The sequence below is a fragment of the Podarcis melisellensis genome (genome assembly GCF_964234715.1).
Source record: "Podarcis melisellensis genome assembly, chromosome: 16".
Classification (NCBI taxonomy): domain Eukaryota; kingdom Metazoa; phylum Chordata; class Lepidosauria; order Squamata; family Lacertidae; genus Podarcis; species Podarcis melisellensis.
Window position 1 is genome coordinate 40060419 of NC_138533.1, and position 15074 is coordinate 40075492.

General features: G+C 46.4%; 1 protein-coding gene across 15 annotated transcripts in view; it reads right to left on the reverse strand.

Annotated features, from left to right (window-relative positions):
- Positions 1-14587, reverse strand: part of CLIP1 (CAP-Gly domain containing linker protein 1) — a 105287-nt gene extending 90700 nt beyond the window's left edge. For 12 of the 15 annotated variants that reach the window (XM_081892885.1, XM_081892880.1, XM_081892875.1 and 9 more), the window contains exon 1: positions 14458-14587. The gene's annotated coding sequence lies outside the window, so the exon portion shown is untranslated. Of the gene's footprint in view, positions 1-67; positions 220-12813; positions 13075-13781; positions 14006-14457 lie in introns of those variants that run through there. The other 3 variants (XM_081892881.1, XM_081892883.1, XM_081892882.1) reach the window with 3 other exon arrangements.
- Positions 14588-15074: the final 487 nt, after the last annotated feature.

Below are 15074 nucleotides of genomic sequence, written 5' to 3' on the forward strand. Positions count from 1 at the left end.
CAGAGATATGAAATAACAAAAAGTCTATTTAAAGCCTGAAGTTCTGGTCATTCTATAAGTTACCTACCCAAACTGAGATATGGTTGCTTTATTTCTGTTATTCACAACACTAATATCTAAGACAGCTTCCAGGGGATCAAATCCTTGAGTGGCTTGGGAAAGCTTCAAGTGCTGCAGCCTGAAATTCCCTCAGCTTGTGCTCTTTAATTAGTGCACAGTTAAGTCCATGAGGGGGTGGGCTCTCTCCTCACTCCTGCCTTTTGTATTATGACTTCATTGTCTCTGACCTCATAGCCAAGCATTCAGGAATGTCTGCAAGAACATGCCTTGGAATGCCACTGCTGGTCAGGCTCAGTAGAGACGAGAGGGGGAATGTTTCTCCAGCTTCTGCCATTGCAGGGAAAGGAAGGAAAAGCTCCTCGATGCCAGCCTTGTTACTGCTTTCTTTAGAAGAACAGGGGCTATAATTCCCAATATATTACTTATATATTCATAGAATCATGGACTTGTAGAGCTGGAAGGGAGCCCAGGGCCCCTGCAATGCAGAAATCTCAAAGGTGGCCATCCAACCTCTGCTTAAAAACCTCCAAGGATGGAGAGTCCACAACATCCCAAAGGAGACCGTCCCAAGGGATTCCGTTAGAATCTCCTTTCTTGTAACTTGAATCCAGTGGTTTGGGTCCTAGCCTCCAGAGCAGGAGTCCCTCCCCTACCTTCCCAGGGGCAACTTGAAACCTGCGTGCCCTAAGGGAAGGCAGAAGATAGGAAGCCCAGGTGAGTTTGTGTCATCAGCTCCTGAAGATCATCAGCTGGCCTGAGAGGACTCTGTTGTTCTACATAAGTATTTTTAAAGTGTGTTATGTCTTGAGTGCTTGACAGAAAGGCAGTATTAATGAAAGCGAGTCTGGGGCTTGTTGACTAAAAAGCAGGATATAAATGTTTAAAATAAATAAACGGTTATACAATATTGTTGTGTATGGTTATAACACAGGAAATTATTTTTTCCTGACAGAGGGAAACAAGTCAAACCTACTGCACTTCTACTATAACTTCTGCCATAATGATGTCGATATATTTGCTCTTGCCTGTCGTCACACAGTAATTCACATGAGTGTGAACTACGGCGTGAAAAGTGGTGGCTGCAGCAGTCTGCTGGCTCTTTCCCCTGCCAGCCTCAGGGGCCCTGTCCCTGGGATCCAGATCCACAGGCTGGCCAGTGCCTCTATTGGCTACCTTCTTCCTCCTCAGCCAACCTAGGGATCCACTGCCACCACCAATTAGCATGAGGAGTTGGCAAGGGCAGAAAGAGGAGGAGGCCTCCAAAAGTGGTGGCCAGTTGGCCTCAGAATCCACAGAAGTGGCAGAAAGAGGTAGAAAGAGGAAGGATGAAGACCTTCCGATGGGTGGAGTGGGGAGGGTGAGGGGAGGGAACAGGGAGGGGTCAGTGAGCCCAAGGAGGTACGCACCTGTAGACAATGACAACTGAATGACTGACAGAAGCCTGAGCACAGTGGACCAACACCAGCTGATGACAAGGCTCCCCAAATCTCTTTTCTGATGAGAGCAGCTTTTGCATCTCATTTGGAAACCAAGGGCCCAGAGTCTGGAGGAAGAATGGGGAGGCACACAATGCCAGATGCTTGAAGTCCAGTGTGAAGTTTCCACAGTCTGTGTTGATCTGGGGAGCCATGTCATCAGCTGGTGTTGGTCCACTGGGCTTCAATAAGTCCAGGGTCAACGCAGCTGTCTACCAAGAGATTTTGGAGCACTTCATGCTTCCTTCCGCAGACGAGCTTTATGCGGATGCTGACTTCATTTTCCAGCAGGCCTTTGGCACCTGCCCACACTGCCAAAAGTACCAAAACCTGGTTCAGTGCCCATGGGATTACTGCGCTTGATTGGCCAACAACTCGCCTGACCTGAACCCCTGAGAGAATCTATGGGGCATTGCCAAGAGACATGAGAGACATGAGACCGAGCAATGCAGAAGAGCTGAAGGCTGCTATTGAAGTTTCCTGGTCTTCCATAACACCTCAGCAGTACCACAGGCTGATAGCATCCATGCCACACTGCATTGAGGCAGTAATTGATGCAAAAGGAGCCCAAACCAAGTACTGAGTACATATCTACTCAGTAGCTTCTACTTCTCAGAGGTCCAATATTGCTCTATTTGCAATCCTTGTTTTGCTGATTTCATTTAATATTCTATTTTTCTGAGATTGTTAATTTGAGGTTTTCATCAGCTGTATGCCATAATCTTCACAATTATAACAAATAAAGGCTTGACATATCTCACTTTGCATGTCATAAGTCTATCTCATATATTAGTTTCACCTTTAAAGTTGAATTTCTGAAATAAATGAACTTTTCCACGATATTCTAATTTTCCGAGTTTCACCTGTAAGCCATCTATACTCAGCTATCTACACACCTGAGCTGCCGCCCTCACTGTACTTTCATCAGATCTTGCCCTTTAGAGACAGTTTAGGTGTTCTTTCCCCAATATTAAAGGTGACTTGATATTTCAGCATCTGCCCTTAGGTTCTGAATAGTTCCCCCCATTTGATGCTGTCAACTCTTCTGGTACTTAAAAACGAATTAACATCAGCTCACTTCCTTTATTTGCAAGAGGTGCTTGCCCTTTTCTGTTCCTCTTTCCTCCTCACGGGAGGAGTGGCGTGCAGTTTCCTAAGTTTATCAAAGAAAAACTGAGTGCTTTTCAAAACCTTTCCCCTTTGCACTAAAACATTTTTTAAAAATCCTAACGTAACCAGCGTGACAGCAGGAAAATTCACAATATAAAGTTATTATTTACTAGTTCAGTAACTAACATAAAAGTTTTTATGCATCTCAGAAATTTAAAAAGATGTAACTGAAATTAAAATGTTTATTTTTAAAAAAACAAATTTGATAAACATTTTTGTAATAAATCCTCAAAGAACTTTACAAAATTAATTTTCTTAGTACAACACAAATAAATGGCATTTGGATGGTTTTATAACATGAATCTTTCATACAAGCTACACAAGCTACAAATTTTATCCCTCTAAGAGCTCCTCAGAAGCTTACCAGGGGTTTCTCAGTGTAGAAACAAGTCATGGTTAAAAGCTCCTCTTAAAAATAGCTTGATCACAACCTAACCCTAACCCCTGCAGCAAATAGCTGCAAACAGGATCCTGAGCAAGTTCTAAGACGAACACAGCTCAGACAGAACATGTCTTGAAATCCCCTGCTTTTTGCAGGAATGCTGCAACAGATGTACACAAGCAAACTGATGTGGAAAGAATTCCATGGGGGTAGATAATTTAGGAGATCACTGGTCTAAGGCAGTACAATTTGCACACTGCATTAGCCAACAGCTCACAACACACTGTTATATCCTATGAGTTATGGCATGCAGATTTGGACACAACAGCTTGGTTTATGCATTACACTAAACTACAGTGGTGCCTTGCAAGACGAAATTAATTCGTTCCGCAAGTCTTTTCGTCTTGCGAGTTTTTCGTCTTGCGAAGCACGGTTTCCCATAGGAATGCATTAAACATCAATTAATGCGTTCCTATGGAAACCGCCTTCAGACCAGGTCCGGGGACAGTCTGTCCCCCGACCTCTTCTGAAGGCCGGCGGGGGGGCGAAAGTCTTTGCTTCCCCCCCGCCTGACTTCCCGGGACAGCGGAGACTTCTCCGCTGTCCCGGGGCGATTTTAAAATGCTGGAAATGCTGGCGGGCGGCAGCGAAGCCTTCGCTGCCGCCCACCAGCATTTTAAAACCCCGGGACAGCGGAGGACTTCTCCGCTGTCCGGGGCGATCTTAAAATGCTGGCGGGTGGCAGCGAAGGAATTCTCCGCTGTCCCGGGGCGATTTAAAAGCCCCCGGGAAGGCAGGCAGGGGGGACAAATACTTTCGCCCCCCCGCCGGCCTTCAGAAGAGGTCGGGGGACAGACTGTCCCCGGACCTGGTCTGAAGGCGGTTTCCATAGGAACGCATTAATTGATGTTTAATGCATTCCTATGGGAAACCGTGCTTCACAAGACGAAAAACTCGCAAGACGAAAAGACTTGCGGAACGAATTAATTTCTCTTCTGAAGGTGGGCGGGGGGCAAAAAGTCTTTGCTCCCCCCGCCTGCCTTCAAAAGCCGTCCTGGACAGCGGGAAGCGCTTCCCTGCTATCCCGGACTGCTTTTAAAATGCTGGCGGTGGGGAGCAATGCCTTTCGGCCCCCGCCGGCCTTCCTGGACCTGTTCTGAAGGCCGGGGGGGGGGGGAAAGGCTTTGCTCCCCACCGCTAGCATTTAAAAGAGGTCCCCGGAGATTTCCCTATGGGCTTTCTTCTTGCGAAGCAAGCCCATAGGGAAATTCGTTTTGCAAAGCGCCTCCAAAACGGAAAACCCTTTCGTCTTGCGAGGCGTTCGTCTTGCGCGGCACCACTGTACAGTTAAAATAATGGTATAATGTGAACAAGCAGCATGCTGGTGCCCCAAACACCATGTTATATTTGTTGTTATGTGGAATATGAGCTTGTGGTTTGTTTCTCTCCAAACAAACCACAAATGAAAGCCAAGGTTTATCTGGACAGGGGGGGGGGAAACCATGAGTCCAAATTCCATGAAACAACAAGCCAGACTCTGGATTGTTTTCTCCCCATTGCAGAGGAAGCAACAGAAGCAGGAAAGGAGTGAAGAGCAGACTTTTGAGCACCAGCACAGGACCAAAAAAATGAAGTCAGGAGAAAAGATTGGACTTCTCCATTTTTAAAACTCAAATTTTTAACAGCTGATATAGCAACAGCCAGTAATAATACCACAACTAATTGACATGCTTGTTAGTAAGTTAGGGTTTCCATTTATTATATGTCTTCTGCTATTATTCCAAAGCAGGAACCTCCAGATTCTTGCTAGAACTGTAGTTCATTATATATAAACCACAGAGTAACTGGAGGATTTACATATAAGGTAAAAACATATGTGGAGCCGGACAACAAAGAAAGTGGTCATACACTGAATCCACCCAGCATGTTGCCTCCAAATGGGAATTCTGAGCAGACAAAGCCACTCTTAAATATCCAGCTTACTGTGCAAGCTTCTGTCTGCTAAAGATAGGGGGGGGGAGTCTTAATACTGAAACTGTTTTATGCCACCATAGGTCACCCTAGACCTGCTTGTACAAGAACTATTTTTTGGGACAAACAAGGATACAGTACATATATATTCTAATAGGTAGCTTCCGGGTCATGTGGCCAGCATGACTAAGCCACTTTTGGTGAACCAGAGCAGCGCATGGAAACGCCGTTTACCTTCCCGCCGGAGCGGTACCTATTTAGCTACATGCACTTTGACGTGCTTTCGAACTGCTAGGTTGGCAGGAGCAGGGACTGAGCAACGGGAGCTCACCCCGCCGTGGGGATTCAAACTACTGACCTTCTGATTGGCAAGCCCTAGGCTCTGTGGTTTAACCCACAGCGCCACCCGCGTCCCTATATTCAAATTGCTATGTGTTAAATCCCTGTGCAAACTCAAAGAGAGAAATCTCAAAGAGAAATCTCAAAGAGGCAAACTCTTTAAAATGTACCGTCAAAAGATATATTCTAAGTCATAGAAAAACATTAAAACTTTTTCATGGTACATCTAAGAATGCCTGCATTAAGCAGTGGCGTAGCGTGGGTTGTCAGCACCCGGGGCAAGGCAAGTAATTTGCACCCCCTAACCCGTGGATTTGCGCACCCTAACCCTAACCCCCAGATGTTGCGCCCGGTGCGGCCGCCCCCCCTGCACCCCCCACGCTACGCCACTGGCATTAAGACATTCAAAAGCATGGCAGACTCCTGAACTAGAGAGGTGAAGTATGGGAACAATCCACCAAGCATTTCTCCTATGCAAGCCCCACTGAAAAAAATGGCTCATTCATTCAAATGTTTGGTTTTTGCTCAAGTTCCATTTATCATTGAGGGGCCTGAGTAGGAAACACTCTCATTTGAAGGCAGCCTACATCTTACATTTACAACCCCAATTAAATTAAAAAGATTTGTTCTCATATCACCGGATGGATCAGGAGATGCTTACTGGAATGCACATGGACACCACTGCCTTCCATGAGAGGACCATTTTTTTTCGTCGAAATGTGCATTCCTATTTGGGCACATTTTAAAACACACATCGTAATACAAGTATCTGGAAAACCAAAAACTGAGCATTGAACAAATCCTTTTCTTTTCTTTTTTATACATGATATGAAAAAAAGAATCCGAAAGTTAAAGTAGAATATTATTTTCAACAGCACTTGAAAAATTATGAAAAAATAATAAAATGCACTTTTACCCCATGTAGGAACTATTCTCCTGATTTGTTGTTGTTTTAACTTAATTTTTGATACTGGTGTTAAATTAATTTTGAAAAATTAACTTTGAGGTTATCAACCTCCTGCCTGCCTTTCAGCTACCCATCTAGGACTACTATTACAATGCTAACATACATGGAGAGCCCAGTGGCACACAATTGCTTTGCACCCAGGAGCAGCCATTGTAGCCCCAAACGGCTGCAAGGGGAACTTATGGCTGGTGTGAAGGGCTTTGCATGCCTTGCAGCCAGGCTGGCAACAGAAGGGAGCCAATCAGCCTCGCCGGGGACTGAAGTTGGGCCCTTCTGCTTTGCCACTCAGCTACTGCCCTTCCCAATATATAGGATACCCTCTGGGTGGGTGGCATTTTCTGTCCTGAAGCCCAGAGTCGGATAGGCCGCCCCCCCCCCCCAGCAGCCAGGGGAGGTTCATCATATCCTTGCTGTGGTAGACCTCAGCAACCATCAACCCTGGCTGTTGAAAAAGCTCATCAACCAGCAGGTAGGCTGGTAGATAACTTGGATTCATGCCCAATGCCTACCCTAAGAAAGCTGTGGCCTACTTTTATCCAACTCAGGTTGTACTTGTCTTCTATTAATACTTCTTCCCACACCCCTCCCAGATACAATGTGCATGGGTCCACAATATGGCATTCTGGGTTAGGTATGTGCAAACCAGAGACGAATAAAACTTGATCTTGGCAACAGATAGAGACACACAGTGCAAGAATATGCAGAACACAGCATGCTCAAAACTTACTTGTTTGCAAAACTTTGCTATTAACTATTCCTCAATAGAACATATCCGTGGGTGCTAAATTCTTGTGTCTGATTAGTTAGGATTTAATTAGGACCGGTATGTAGAATAGCTAGACCCAAGTGTGGTATCAGGGGTAATAAGGTGTGATGGAACCACTCATCATCCTCTGTAACAGAACATGTAAAAGCAAGTTAAGCAGGCACACTTCCTGGGTTGTATATTGGACATTATAATCCTAACCCAATCAGCAAGTGTTAATGAAGTCAGACAGACTTCTTTGTGAGAAGACTTCTTTGCAGGCCTCCACTTTGTGTGTGTGTTTTTAAAAAACAAAACATTTTGAACTGCTGTAGATGGTTGATGATGGGCCTGTAAAGTAATCTTTGTGCTATTTCAAAACAGCAACTTGAGAAAATTCCTACCTTTAATTAACAGGGGAGGTAAAAAAGCAGATGTTTTTAAAAGTCTAAGTAAAGTGTGACCTGCTAACACCAGTTCAATTTGCCAGAATCTGTTGCTGCTTTGTGGATGCTGTCACACAACCGTTAAGGGAGGCATGGGGGGCTTCAGCCTCCGGAGGCGAAACAGGCTGGGCCAGCCCTGCATGGTTTTTGTCTGCAGGTCCTTGTTTTCCGTATAGTTAAAGCCATGGTTCTCCCAGTAGTGATGTATGGAAGTGAGAGCTGGACCATAAAGAAGGCTGATCGCTGAAGAATTAATGCTTTTGAATTATGGTGCTGGAGGAGATCTTGAGAGTCCCATGGACTGCAAGAAGATCAAACCTCTCCATTCTGAAGGAAATCAGCCCTGAGTGCTCACTGGAAGGACAGATCCTGAAGCTGAGGCTCCAAGACTTTGGCCACCTCATGAGAAGAGAAGACTCCCTGGAAAAGACCCTGATGTTGGGAAAGATGGAGGGCACAAGAAGAAGGGGATGACAGAGGACGAGATGGTTGGACAGTGTTCTCGAAGCTACCAGCATGAGTTTGACCAAACTGCGAGAGGTAGTGGAAGACAGGAGGGCCTGGCATGCTCTGGTCCATGGGGTCATGAAGAGTTGGACACGACTAAATGACTAAACAACAGCAAGCTCCTGCCCTCTCATTTTGGTGGCATGGCAAAAAGATAAAAGTAGACACAGTGCTGAGGATATGAATTCCCAAACCTGATGGGAATGCGTATCTCATTCCTATCAGTCATAAAATCAATCATTTGATGAGCCAGGAGGGAGGACATGGCATCCTGGCTGTGAGTCCTGGAAAACCTGCTTGTTCCCTGCCTTGCAGGTCTTTTTCTGCCTGGCCTGGGACTGACTCCAGCTAAGAAAGCTGAAGCTGCTGAACAGACTCTTGGGCTGGGGTTTTTTTTTTTTTTGGGGGGGTGATTTATGTGGAAATTGTTCAGTTTGGATGGGTATCTTTTAATGTTTTATTTATTGTCTGACTGCTTTCATTATGTGGTAGTTATTTATTTTCTTCTTGCTGTAAGCCACTTTGACTATGGTTTGAACTGCGGAAAGGTTACATTCAAATAAAATTATATATGTTTCCATAACCTTGCCACCTGATCTGATCTGCATATGCATTAGCTCAGGAAGTGTGTGTGTGTGGATGTGAGAAAAAGAGTTGGATGTGGCCACACTGACACTGACCTGCAGCTCCCAGAGAGCAGGGTCAAGTAGGCTGAACCAAGCCCTCAGGCACCCTGCATCAAATTAACCCCAACATACTGATTTCCGGATGAATCCAAAGCCTTCTCCTAGGTGATTTTAAGAACATATTCTATTAATAAAAATAGCTAAAGAGCTCCATTAGTTAGGGTGAATTTTTAAATTCCTTTCCCATTTCCTCCCTGAGAAAACACTCTGCAAAGTGCAAAAACAGCACCTACCCCCTTACATTAGATCCAGATTTCTCAGGTTATGAACAACAGGGAAGAATTAGTCCCTTAAAGATTAAAAGAAAATTTCTAATTCTTCAGGCTTCCTTTGCATCTATAATGTCTGTTTCTAATTTAATATTCCAGCACAATTTTTGAAGGGTTTGGAACACGTCAGGAACCACTCAAGATGCAGAGCAAGCAACCAATTTAATTAGAACTTGAAACAGCTAATAAGGGTGAAGAACGAGAAGGGGGGGGATGAAGGAGATCTGTGTTCTACTGCCTTTCCAATACTCTCCTGCTCTGCTCCCAGCCCCTTGAGCAGTGCAAGAAACAGGGCTGGCTTCCATGCTCCAGAAACACCACTATCAGGCAAGCTAAGAGTGCTGTTCACAGTTAACTCCCCCACTAGCCGAAAAAATGCCTCAGAGAAGCTGAGATCATCGCCCATGTGCTGCAAGCAAACACTTCATTTAAATACCCAAAAGCCCTTTTCCAGCTGAGGCAGCTGGAAACATGTTAACCCAACAACTTAGGAAATACTCCCCACAGAAACGCCAAGGGTATAAACAAAGGTGGCTTTCATGAGTCACACACCTCCCTCTGCCATTTCCCAGGCACTAGAGAACTTGCACCCTCATTTTAACAGCTAAACTGAGCTGAACGTTGTTCATCCTTTCAAGCAGGATATACAAGGAAAGGAGAGCAAAATAAGGGACAAGACAAGTTTATTGACAGGGAACCAACACGATGCTTTTTCCTCAGCCACCACCAAGCAGGATGAAATGAATAGCATAAGAGGAGACAAACTGTTTGGCTGGTGAACACTTCAGTTTAGGGAAGGGAAGCCTGGCCATTTTGACATTTTTTGGCTTGTGTGCCAAGCCCTCTTTGTGTTAGATCACTGCTTCCAATGAAACCCCCAAGGAAGACTCAAGTAAATTAGACACAAATGAGGTCCCAAAATATACCTATAGTTTAACTCCCCCACACACTTTCTGTATCTAGCTTTTTAGGGTCCACTTGCAGATGTGAAAAGACTCCAGGGCAGCTAACCCATGTCTACACAGGTTTACTCACAAGCAAGTTTCATTGACGTTCATCACTCAATGGTCTGGAAACCAAGCGCTACAAGGCAATTGGGTATGTTTAGCTTGGAAAAGAGAAGACTGAGAGGAGATATGATAGGCCAGATATGGGCTATTTAAAGTTAAGACGAAGAATGATAGGAGATGTTTGTACGGCATCTTGTATTTCTTGGCATCTTATTCACGGCCTTTAGGATGTTAGAAATCTCCAAGATGTCTTAATGCAGAGGGGTCAGAAGGTAGCCCACAGTTTGTTAGTGGACTACCTAACAGCAGCTGGTTACTGGGATTCTTGCAAAGGAGGTGGGACTGAGTGGGCCTTGGGATGGTCCAGCAAGCCACCCACTTCTGACTTAGAAAATGTACTGTAGTCTCTCCTCAACTATTAAAAGATCCTGATCTTTTATGCATTCATTTTGATAAATTAAAAATGTATTGCTGAACACATTTTTCTAGTAAAAAGCAAGCCTTGTATGTTTCAAAGTCTGCCTTCCCTTGTCCTGATTAACTTGGAATCATACCTTAGTATTTACTGATCATACTTTTCTTGTTTGTACAATAAAGGGGATTTAAATCTGAATTCCATCCCCCTTTCATGTAGCATAATGGGATCATCAGGAGTTACAAGACCTTCATTAGCTGGGCGGGGTGGAAATTACCTGGTACTGAGAAGTGGGTCTATGTGTCAATGCCCATTTGCCCTGTATATTTTTAATACCATTCATGAAAACATGACACATACCATCATCAGGGATTCAGCTTATTAAGAAAACTCTACACTCATGATTTCACCAGCTCAAGGATTAAACAATGCTAGTTATTCCATGGCATGGAGGAGTAAACTGGGAGGAGGAAGAGGGAGAAACAGACTGACTAGATAGAACCCTAATCAGCTTCCCTTGCCTAAAACTACTAGTTAAACTATATGTAAAATACAAAGCTTTGAATGCCTTTGGTTACATTAACCCTACTTTGAAAACAGTGTGCAATTATTTTATTTAGATGTGTTTCTCTTCCAATTATTCTAGTTGGGCAATTTAGAAATACTGTACTAAGTCAACTATGCATCCTTCCTTTATTCAACTGGACTCAAGTATCAAAACATAAAATTAGAAGAGCCGGTTATGAGTATGGTATCTCTTGGCCCCAGATACAGGCATACCGAAGCAGGCCTTGGTCATAAGCCTGGTTAGGACTGACCCCTGACAGCATCACAGTCCCATGGAGATCATGCTTATCCCCTTATTTCCACACTTTAATTTTCAATAATAGATCCAGCAACCCTCAGTAGAACAAAAATGTGGCCCTTGTTTGTTTTTAAAATGAAAAGCTATTACGCATCTGATGCTGCTTGGGACACTAAAAACAATTTTGACAGGCTGCATGATCTGCCATTTTACTGTTACTTTAAGAAGTACAGTGGTACCTCCGGTCACGAACTTAATTCGTTCCAGAGGTCTGTTCTTAAGCGGAAACCATTCTTAACCTGAGGTACCACTTCAGCTAACAGGGCCTCCCGCTGCTGCCAGCGCGCAATTTCTGTTCTCATCCTGGGGCAAAGTTTGCAACAAGGAGCATCTACTTCCGGGAGCTTATTACCCAAAGCATTTGTAAGGAGGACAGTACGTAACCTGAGGTTCCACTGTACAAATAGAGGGAACCCTTCCAACAGTAGGAAAACAATACTATCTTAAAGGAAATTAAGTCCCCTTACTTACTTTCCAACTCTGGGTCACTGCACATTTCTGGTGCATTCACATAGTCAGAGGTATGACAGCATTTAAGTATTTACACATTTTAAAGATTAAGATACTATAGGATTAAGGGCAATATGAGAGGGACATTTAATATGCTCCCATTTACGTAACCTACAATTCCATTTCAAACTTGAACAGAAACAAAACACAACCCTTTCATTGTACTAGACATGTGCATGCTCTCATGTGCACTCTCTCTCACAGGTAGGTAGCCGTGTTGGTCTGCTGTAGTCAAAGCAAAATAAATAATTTTTTTATTTTGTTTCGACTTCTCTCACATTCACACACAGGATTATAATTTGCTAGATCATTTTTTTACAAGGCTAAATTTACATGATGGCAGAATACGGTATGTTTTACCTGCTTTTATTTACTACAGAATCTAGTTCTCCTACATTTATTACTAAAATGTGGATTCACAGTCATATTGTAGTTTTAAAAGTCACAAAGATGCTAAAACACAAAACCTCAAAGAGCAGAAGTTACAAGACGTACTTGAACTTAATCAGAGTTATTTGATATTTTCCCCTTGCACAAAAGCTATATATACGGAGGCATGAAGAAACTTCTTTGCACCATGCACAAGAGTGAGGGAGAAGCATGCCACTCTTAATTTTTTTTAATCACAGGATATTTAAGCTCTAGATGCATATCAGCAACGGAAAGATTCTTAAACCACCAAATGCTTGGTAAGGATAACTATTCTAGCCAGCTGCCCATGCAACAAAGTCCTGGTCATGTGCTAATTTCACTTTACACACATCTCTCTCACACACCAAGCATAGGTGATTAATCGCTTAAAATGAATCTGAAAATTGAAAAATCAGTCTCTGGTAATAAACATTGTCTCTGAGAAACAACTTAAGGGTAATATAGCATTCTAAACATGCTGTTCCTTGCAATCAAGGTATTTCCAATTGTAAAAGCATACATTCCTAGCTGCTCTATAAGGAAATCTATAATCTCAACACTCGTGGCAGGAAGTTCTGTACTTACTCTGCTCGTTTGGCCAATGACACTTCCACCCAACCAGTGATGTCATGCAGCAGACTGCTCACCAGTTGATTGCTGCATCTCTCCACCCAGTTCAAATGAAACTGCCTGCCTCTCGGCTTACAAGAGCTTTTGTGTTGGAAGGAAGGGGATCAAGGAGGAAGCACCTTCCTTGCTAACAGCAGTAATCTGGAACCCTTACGGGTCTCCAGCACAAAGCAGACGGCCTCCACCTCCCAATGCTGGTCTACCTCAGTCGTCTCCCTCTCTCAGGCCAGATCGCTGCCTGGGTACCAGATCTGGAAACCTGCTGCTGTCACCCGAGGCAAGAGCAGATCAGATGACTGAGCACAGTCTGTGTGACTCCATTAGCAGACTGACAGGCAGAGCTCAGGAATGCTTCTTCTCAGAGCCAGCCCAACCATGAGGCCAGACCTTAGGTGGCAGGATCCACGGGGCAGCAGATCTCGATGTTGATCTCCCACCCCTTGTTTCTGATGTAGCTCTTCCCTCGCCCCTTCTGCCTTGGCAGGGAGGGAGGGAGGCTCCATTTTGGGGTCCACCGCAGGTCCCAAAATGCTTTGGGCTGGCCCTGCTTCTCCCACCCTCCTTATGGCAGGCTGAGAGGGAGAACTTGACAGCTTTGAAGCCCACACCCCTCCAGGCACACATTCCGAAAGTCTGCATGGAGAACAAGGCTGGCGAAGGGGCACCGCAGGGCCTTTCCAACTCCAGTCTGGAGAAGCAGATACAGAGCCCGACCTGTGCTCAACCTCTGCCACACTCCTTTTGCAACCCTATTAGCTCAACAGCCATAGACGCAAGCCTCCGTGCCAACTGAAAACCATAAATAGATCCCCATTTACGAACTAAACATTTAACCTAAGAGTACAGGTATTAAAACATCAGGGGCTCTAAATGCAAAACACCCCCCACTCCCCCAAGCTTGCAAAGGAGCCTTCAACACCTACCAATTAACCCTTTAGTGAAGGCTGAAATCGGCTTCAGCTGCTACCTGGGGGGCAAAGAAAGCTTCTCATCCCGATCCTCCCAGGACAAATAAGAGTCCAAGCTGGAAAGCAGAGTCGGCCCCCTCCCCGCGCCTCAAATATCACATTTTACCCCAACAAAGCAATCAACCCCCGGGCTGCAAAATGAGCAGGTTATCCCGTCCAGCGACGCCTGGCAAAAGCGATACAGGCTGCTGCCACAGAAGGGGGGCGAGGATCCCCCAAGTCCCCCCCCCCGCCACTCCTGACAAAGAGTCTCGCGCAGCGCATCCCTCGCCCACCTGGGCGGAGAGGAGCCCTTGCCCAGAAAGGGGGAGCCCCTCCTGCTCCACCCCCCCCCTCAAGCGGAGCGGAGAGCAGCCAGATCTCCCCCAAGAGCCAAGAAAGAAAGAATGCAAGCGATGCTGCTGCGGGGGGGGGGGCAGGCACAGCTACCAGACGGCAGAGCAACAGACCCCCCCCCCCCGCAAACGCCGCGGTCCCTGTGCGGGCGAAGCAGGCAGGGAGCAGACGGGGAGGCGGCGGTGGGGCCCCTTCCTCCAAGCCGAGACAAAGCAGGGGACCCCCCCCCCGCGCGCGCGCCCGCGTATCGGAGAGGGAAGAGAGAGGCGAGCCCGGACCCCCCCCCCGGCCTCACCCCGCCAGACGCGCCGGCAGCGCCCTCGGCTCCCTCCCGGCTCTTCCGCCTTCCTGCCTGGGCTCCGCAAGGCGGGCGGGCGGGCGGGCGGGCGGAGACGCGGAGCCAGGCCAGCCCCGCCGATGCCGCCTCCTCACGTGCTGCGCGCGCCGCCCTGCGCGGCTCTCGGCCCCCTTCGGCTCCTCCTCCCCGACGGCTCCGCCGCTCTCTGCCGCAGGCGCGCCAGGCCCTCCTCCCTCCGTCCCCCGGGAAGGACAGCCCACCTTCCGGCTCGCCGGGGCCCCGTTACTCGGGTGCCGATCCTCCCCCCGAGGGGGCGCCTTTCTGTGGCTCCCTCAGGTGCCGGAATGTTTCGGGCCAGGAAGCTGGGCGGCTTGACAAGAGGCTTCGGCTAACTCATGGCGAAGGAGCCGAGAGGGCTCTCGCAGCCGGTCCCGCCTGCGGCTTTCCCAGAAGAGAGGTCTGGTTGGCCTCTGGGGAGGAGGATGCCGTCGGCCTGATCCAGCTGAAGGCTCTTCTTTCATTCGGCCAAGTCAGACCTAGTCCAGGACTGTCTACACCAACTGGCAGCAAGTCTCTCTGGGCCTCAGCCTGCAAGGCAGCAGCCCCTCTCCCGG